This window comes from Rana temporaria, chromosome 5 (genome assembly GCF_905171775.1).
Source record: "Rana temporaria chromosome 5, aRanTem1.1, whole genome shotgun sequence".
Taxonomy (NCBI): Eukaryota; Metazoa; Chordata; class Amphibia; order Anura; family Ranidae; genus Rana; species Rana temporaria.
In genome coordinates, this window is record NC_053493.1 from 361,958,142 (window position 1) to 361,966,466 (window position 8,325).

Below are 8,325 nucleotides of genomic sequence, written 5' to 3' on the forward strand. Positions count from 1 at the left end.
CGGAAAAATACCCCCCCCCTGCAGTCTCGATGTGAAAGCAGGAGGGCTTTTGCAATGCGCTGGCAGGACGTTAAAAACACTCCTGCAAGCAGCATGTTTGGATTGGTGAAGGAGCGGTGTGTATACCGCTCCTGCCCATTGAAATGAATAGGCAGCGCAGCTGAACCACCGGCAAAGCGCCACTTTTTCGGCCGCTAGCGGGGGTTAAAAGTGCCCCGCTAGCGGCCGAATACCTCCACAAAAATGACGGTACCCCCGCTCTAGTGTGAAAGGGTTCTAATAAGCTACTGTTGTCTGTTTTGTCACCTTGTAATTGAAGAGGTCAATTACTAAATTTTCTTCAAAATATTTTTATTTCAATTACTAAATTTTAATTAAATGAACAACCATTTGTGTAAATGTATTTTTTATTTTTTTTTAAATGCTCAGTCAATTCCGCAGAAGACAAAATGTACACATTAAAGAGACATTTCACATCAATAAATCTCAGATCAATAATTTAGTAAATGGAACACAAGGGAATATCCAGCTCTATCATAACTTGCTTGTGGCTTAATTGATTTATTTTATTTTTCAGTTCAAGACTTTTTTTTATTGGTTATAGTGTAATGAATACATTGTTACATCAAATAAATGATTTTATATATATATATATATATATACACATACACATACACACACACATACACACACACATACACACACACATACACACACTAGACATATAAAGGTATCCCTAATAAAAAAAGTAGGGATATATCGGATACGATTTTTTTTTTTAATAAAAAAAAATATTTATTATTTAATTCTTGTGTTATAATAATTGTAATGAATCACTAATCCAAAGTGTGTGTGTGTGTGTGTGTTTTGTTTTTTTTAGTTGTTCAAGTCTTATTATTATTATTATTATTAATAATAATAATAATTATTTATTATTATAACAACAAAAAAATACAGAAGAAGAATGTGGGTAAGATAAGGACATTTATTTAAGGGTTATAGTTCACGAATCGTTGACGCGCAAAGATGAGTAATGTAACCAAGGTTGCCATGCGTTTTCAAAAGTAGTTACCGGTAGGTGTTTATTCAAAATGCAAGTCAACTTATCATTGATCATAACCCAGTTCAACTCTTGTGTAACATTCAAATATTATGCCAGGTTGATTCCAACAACGTGCAATTTATGTTCTAGCAGCTAAGATTATATAAGAAATTTAAGTATTTGGTGTGTCCTAGGTAAGCTCGTATCAAATTTTTGAAAGAGCAATGTCGGGGGATTTAAAATATTTATTTTGGTAACTTCATGTATAAATAAATAAAAAAAAAAAGATCTATATATATGTGTTTCCCCGAAAATAAGACCGGGTCTTATATAAATTTTGGCTACAAAAATCACACTAGGGCTTATTTTCAGGGATGTCTTATTTCTTTACGGTATGTACAATAATCTACATTTATTCAAATACAGTCATGTCGTCATGACAATCTTAGATTGGTTGTAACCCCAAAAAGAGAAAAAAATATATCCTGATTCTTTAACCACTTAAGCCCCGGACCTTTAGGCAGCTAAATGCCCAGGCCAGGTTTTGCGATTCGGCACTGCGTCGCTTTAACAGACAATTGCGCGGTCGTGCGACGTGGCTCCCAAACAAAATTGGCGTCCTTTTTTCCCCACAAATAGAGCTTTCTTTTGGTGGTATTTGATCACCTCTGCGGTTTTTATTTTTTGCGCTATAAACAAAAATAGAGCGACAATTTTGAAAATAATTCAATATTTTTTACTTTTTGCTATAATAAATATCCCCCAAAAACATATATAACATTTTTTTTTCCCTCAGTTTAGGCCGATACGTATTCTTCTACCTATTTTTGGTAAAAAAAATCGCAATAAGCGCTTATCGATTGGTTTGCGCAAAATTTATAGCGTTTACAAAATAGGGGATAGTTTTATTGCATTTTTTATTAATTCGTTTTTTTTTTTTTTACTACTAATGGCGGCGATCAGCGATTTTTATTTTTTTCGTGACTGCGACATTATGGCGGACCCTTCGGACAATTTTGACACATTTTTGGGACCATTGTCATTTTCACAGCAAAAAATGCATTTAAATTGCATTGTTTATTGTGAAAATGACAATTGCAGTTTGGGAGTTAACCACAGGTGGCGCTGTAGGAGTTAGTGTTCACCTAGTGTGTGTTTACAACTGTAGGGGGGTGTGGCTGTAGGACTGACGTCATCGATCGAGTCTCCCTATAAAAGGGATCACTCGATCGATGCAGCTGCCACAGTGAAGCACAGGGAAGCCGTGTTTACATACGGCTCTCCCCGTTCTTCAGCTCCGGTGAGCGATCGCGACGAGGCGGCTATAAACGAATAGCCGCGCTGTCGTCCCGGATCGCTCCCCCCGACCCGCGGAAAGGCAGGGACGTACATGTACGCCCATATGCCTGTACGTGCCATTCTGTGAACGTACATATACATGCGGCGGTCGGCAAGTGGTTAAAGCATGATAGCCAGCACAGTGACCCGCCGTAGCTCTTCTCCACTCTGAGCACTGCAGAGGAAGGGACCACTGACGTTGGAGAGGAGAAGATCTCCAGCCGGTCACGTGAGCGCCCAGCGGCACTGTAAGTAAGGTATTTTCCAAAACAGTTACAAAAAGGAGACACACTGCACATTATATAATCTTTTTACAAAACGGATTATGTTTTTACGACGACTTTAACTAGGGTTTATTTTCAGGGTAGGGCTTATATTGCAGCCATCCCCAAATATAACGCTAGGTCTTATTTTTGGGGTAGGGCTTATTTTCGGGGAAACGGAATATATGTATATATATGTGTGTGTGTGTATATATATATATATATATATATATATATATATATATAATTTCTTTTTTTTTTTTTTAACCTCCTTTTTTTTTTTCTCCTTTTTTTTTTTTTTTTTTTTTTTTTTTATGACTGTACAGTGAAGCTGATCCACTTAAGCAATGAATTTTGGGTTTCCGTCTTAAATTTGTATCAGATTCCTACTGTAGGTGTGATGGACAATCTAATCTGGCAAGGGATTACAGTGAACTGCCAAGGAAAACTTGTGTTCTGAAAAATCCTGTAATCTGTTTAACTGTAGTTTTATGATACATGGTGACCATTTGCAGTGGCAACCAGCAATAAATATTCATCCTGACAAAATGTAGTTTGTGCTCATTTTACACTTGTCTCTATTCCCAAATTCAAAATGTGCTCTTGGGAGGTTAAAGCGCAAATATTTTTACGATAGCTGACAAAATGAATTTGAGAAACAAGGTGATATTGCAGGTTTTAAAGCTTCGATTTTTAGCTGGTTATAAATTATAATAATTGATTTCACAGGTAACAGTAGGTGTAGGCACATAGACAAACTGGCATTGCAAGGCAATAATTGTATGTCTATCACCTCATTTTTAGCCATGTTTCGGTTTCTTAGAAGTGTTTCTGTTTAGTTGCTAGATATAATACACCTGCGTATTGTGTGTAAAATACGGTTGAGTTGGGTTGATTGACTGACCGTTTTTCTTTAAAAAATTATTTTTGGTTGCACATGATTCAGTCAGCACAACTTCCTCATTCGCTAAACAAAAATTACTTTTTTTATTTGTAAAGTGAAACTTTATTTTTGGGCCAGGTAACATTAACATTGAAGGGTAGATGGATATGTAAACCTTTTTTGGCAAATTTTGAAAACTAAAATTAAGTATTTTTCATTTTCACCAGATAAGTTCTGAAGGTTTTTTTCTAACTTTTTCACATTTTTGATGCAAAGAATACACTTTTTTGAAATTGTATACCAAAACTCTTAAATGTTTGCATGTAATATTATTTATTATATATATTTTTTAAATAAAATACAAATGTTAATATACTTTATGAAAAAAATAAAAAAATAAAACTTCAGCCAGACTTTTTTTATTATCGATAGCTTGGGTAAGATTCCGAACCTCTGCCATGTTTCCTTGGTGACTGTGTCCTCATTGGGTAGATATTCCCTCACTTTTTTTCTGTGCCACAAGGAGAAGGTGTATAGCTATCTTCTAAACAGGAAACTGATGTTCTGACCTCCCCACCCTACTTAGGCTTCTTTCACACTATGGATTGTATGTCCGTTTTATAATATTATATTACTACTGTTATTACACCTATTAACGGATTTAATAACGGATACATACGGATAAATATTTTACCATTCTTCCTTTATTGAAAACGGATAATGTTTATCCGTATATATCCGTATACATCCGTTATATCATTCCTTTCTAACGTCCGTTAATAAAAACCATTTCACCCTTTCTTGAAGTCCAGCTCCAGAAGTCTTTACTGAGCATGCTCAGTAAAATTAACGTCCGTTAACATAACGGACATTTACGGAGACATTTACTAACGTCCGTGCGCCATAGACTTCAATGTTAAAATATAACGGACGTTAATATATCCGTTACTTGCAACGGAAAAAAAATTAGTGCAAGACCCGTCACATATTCCGTAATAACTAACGTCCGTACGTTATAACGGACTATTACGGATCTTTACGGAACATAAAAAAATCCCATAGACTTTAATGATATGTTATAAAGGACGTATAACTTCAGTTTTTTAACATTATCTGACGGATTTTAATACAGATTATTAAAACGGATTTATTTTGTAGTGTGAAAAGGGCCTTATAAACATGGTTTTCTTGCTGCATGTGTCCACATCATAGAGAGAGATCCACTCACTTCCTGTCCTGGTGTCATCAGGACAGGAAAAGAGGGAAAAAATCCCAATTGGGAAATGGACAATGACACCTGACAGAGGTCATGACTTTTTATTTTTTTTATAGTTCTATATGAAGTGAGGTAGAACTGCATACAGAACTAAAGCAAAAGTTTGGTTCTGGAGTTGGGCTTTGTTCTTTAGGTAAGAAGTATTAATAAAAGATTTAAGCCTACATTATGTAATAAAAGCCGGTTTTGGCAGCTACAGATGTTCCTGCTTGGATTTGATCTGTAGTTGTATCTGGACATGATCTACCTTTTTGTATGATTTGTGGCTATTCTGCATTTTATGGGCGCTTTTGAGCCACAAGCTTATGTGGGAGTATAGTTTTGCTTAAAAAAAAAAAAAAATGCTAACGCTACTAGCCGTTTTTATAATGTCCAGTGTGCATGAGCCTAACAGAGTAAGGCCCCTTTTTACACTGAGGAGTTTTTCAGGTGCTACAGCGCCTAAATACGGCCTGAAAAACTCCTGCCCGAGGGCTTTTACACAGAGGCGATGCGCTGGCAGGAGAGAATTTTTTTTCCTGCAAGCATCATCTTTTTGGAGCGGTGAGAGGATCGGTATGTATACCACTCCTTCTCCGCTCCTTCCCAATTTAAACAAGAGGCGCATTGCGGGCGTTATTAACCCTTTATCGGCCGCTAGCGGGGATTAATCGGCCGAATCCCGCGGCAATTCCGACGGTGTAGCACCGCTATTTTTAGCGGCGCTATACAGCCACCGCGCCTCCCGCCCCAGTGTGAAAGGGGCCTAAGTGGTGGCCACACACTCTTCAGAAATGATTGACCTATTTTTCCATCAATCTCTTCAAACCAGGAATAATTGATCTATAGTCAACGACCCCATGTGTGGCATATTGATCAAATGGGATGTGGATTTCGATCAATAGCTAGGATTTGACCCTAAATTATTGTACACGTCTCCACCATGTAATTTCATAATCCAGTTGATCGAAATACAATCATTCACAAACTCGGTATCTCAGTGCTGCCTTTTTTTTTTTTTTTCCATACGAACCGAACAATTGCATTTCCCCCCTGGCTGATTGCCCCATTTGATCAAATCAAGTCTTAAGCGATTAAAAGGGAAATTATGTTTAGTGTGTGTGTGTGTGTGTGGCCACCAATAAAGGCCTCATCATGATCCACGGGGGTAAAGTTATAAATTACAATCGACTATTGGCTTGAAGATTCTTTTTCAACAAGTTGGACATAACACAATTTTTTCTTTTCTTTTCCTTTTTTCTTCCTATTTTCCCAAAGGAAGTGAACAGACTCCTTCAGTAAGGGCAATAAAGCTTCTTTTGGAAACTTTCTGGGTGAGAGGGTATCTATTCGAGGATTATCGTGCATCAATGAGAGACATCTCCCACCTGCTGTTCCATCTCAAGGTCTCTCAGCTTGTCACATTGTGCTCGTCTCAAGCTGAGCAGCAAAAAGCATCACATTCTTCATTGGATATGTTAATTTAACAGCGCGAGATAAAATGTTTTTCATGCTTCCGCCAGAGAATAAAGAAGCATGTTTGCTGTGCTTGATAGGTAGGTGTTCTGTAGAACATAAAAGATAATTGCACTTACTCCATGGCTACCCCACACGCCTGACTCTTCTCTAGAGTCACTTTCATGTGATCTCAGTACATTTTAATATTCTAAAAATAACCCAGCTATTTAAAGAAGCCAGACCACTTACTAGGCACCCTTTTCTATTTATTTATTATTTGAAGACACTGTGGTTGGTAAAAGCTGAGCTGGAACAGTTTCTAAAAGGTGGAAACTAAAATTTAGAAACTTCACCCATCTTCCTTTTTCTTTTTCTGATAATATATGTAATATAATAATAATAATAATAATAATAATAATATATATATATATATATATATATATATATATATATATATATATATATATATATATATAATTTGTATAGCGCCGTCTATTTGCGCGCAGCGCTTTACATATACATTGTACATTCACATCGGTCCCTACCCTCAAGGAGCTTACAGTCTAATGGTCCCTAACTCACATTCATATACTAGGGCCAATTTTTTATTTTTTTTTAACCTATCAGCAAAAAAAAAAAAAAAAAAAAAATATATATATATATATATATATATATATATATATATATAATGTGTGTGTGTGTTAGTTAGCAGGTTTAGGCTCCATTCACATCTCCAACGCGAAACGTCGTACGTCGAAAGAACGCCGGAATTTCAAACAAGTCCCGGACCCTTTTTCGACACGCATATCGGGCGGCTTTGGCGTTTCCCATAGCCGACAATAGCCTGTACAAAAACGCGGCAAATCACGATAAAAAACGCCGCAAATCTCCTACGCCTAGGTGTGAATGCAGCCTTAGAGCTAATGTTGATCAATTCATTGGAATCCCCAGAAGTCTAAAGCTGGTCATAAATGGATTGAAATTCATCGAGTTTAGTTTTCTGGCCCCATTTCGAGACATCTATGAAGTCGAAGTTGAACTAATGCAGCCAATCGGCTGCAGCGCTGATCATTTGTATTTTGACAGCGGAGGAGTTCCTGGTATCAGACTACAATAATACAGCAGGGAGGATTCCTCCATCCTTCTCGCTTGTGTAGTTGGGAGAATCTGGTTCCCCCCCCCCCTTTTTTTATTTTTTTCCTTGATCCACAGCGTCACCCTGTCAAAACACAGCAACTCAGTGGGGGAGATCACTGTACTAATGTCAGATCCTTAGTACAGCAGCTCTGACCGGAGCTGTCATCTCTCTATTTTGTTCAGCCGCAGGGTTGAACGAAAGCGATTTAGTGCGTACCGGCTTTAGACACTGGGGTGCTTTTTTAGGCATTTTAACTCCAAAAAATAGGGCCTGGAAAGCACCTCTCAAGCCACCCCAGTGTGAAAGCCTGAGTGCTTTCACACTGGGGCAGTGCGCTTGCAGGATGGGGGGGGGGGGGGGGGAGTCCTGCAAGCAGCATCGTTGGGGCAGTGCGGGAGCGGTGTATACACCGCTCACAAAATGCCCTGGCCCGCCGGTGTGGCAGCGCCGCTACAAAGGGTGCTGTTTAGCCCTTTCTATGGGCAAGGCTATAACTGCTGTAAAGCGCCGCTAAAACACCGCCGCAGTGTGAAAGTACCCTTAGGGTGGATAGAGAAGGAACAAAATGTGGCAAGTTTAACAGGGACTGGCCAAACTTCAATCTATTTGTGGCCTTTCCTGTTCAGCCATGCTGGAAAACTTGTTTCGATCAGTGTCTGCAGCCACTGATCAGTGCCGCTTGTGTAGATTGGGGGCAGGGGGAATTCGTTTTGTAATGGTGTGTTTTTATTGTTCAAGGAAAAAGGGGGAAAAAAAATTATTATCAAACAAAAGGTCTACAGAAATACTTGACTACAGCCATGCAGTTTTGCTCTACAACAGACTAAAGAAGTTATTCAAGGTCATTTTCTGCGGCTTGTGATGTAATATAGTGTAACTGGTCTGCAGCTCTGTGATTTTATATCCTCACATATCTATTGGGACATTTTTCTCTATCTAATGATAGTT

General features: G+C 38.0%; 1 protein-coding gene across 1 annotated transcript in view; it reads left to right on the forward strand.

Annotated features, from left to right (window-relative positions):
* The window catches only part of SDC2 (syndecan 2), a 173,275-nt gene that overhangs the window by 33,010 nt on the left and 131,940 nt on the right, over positions 1–8,325 (forward strand). The gene's annotated exons all lie outside the window — the stretch shown is intronic.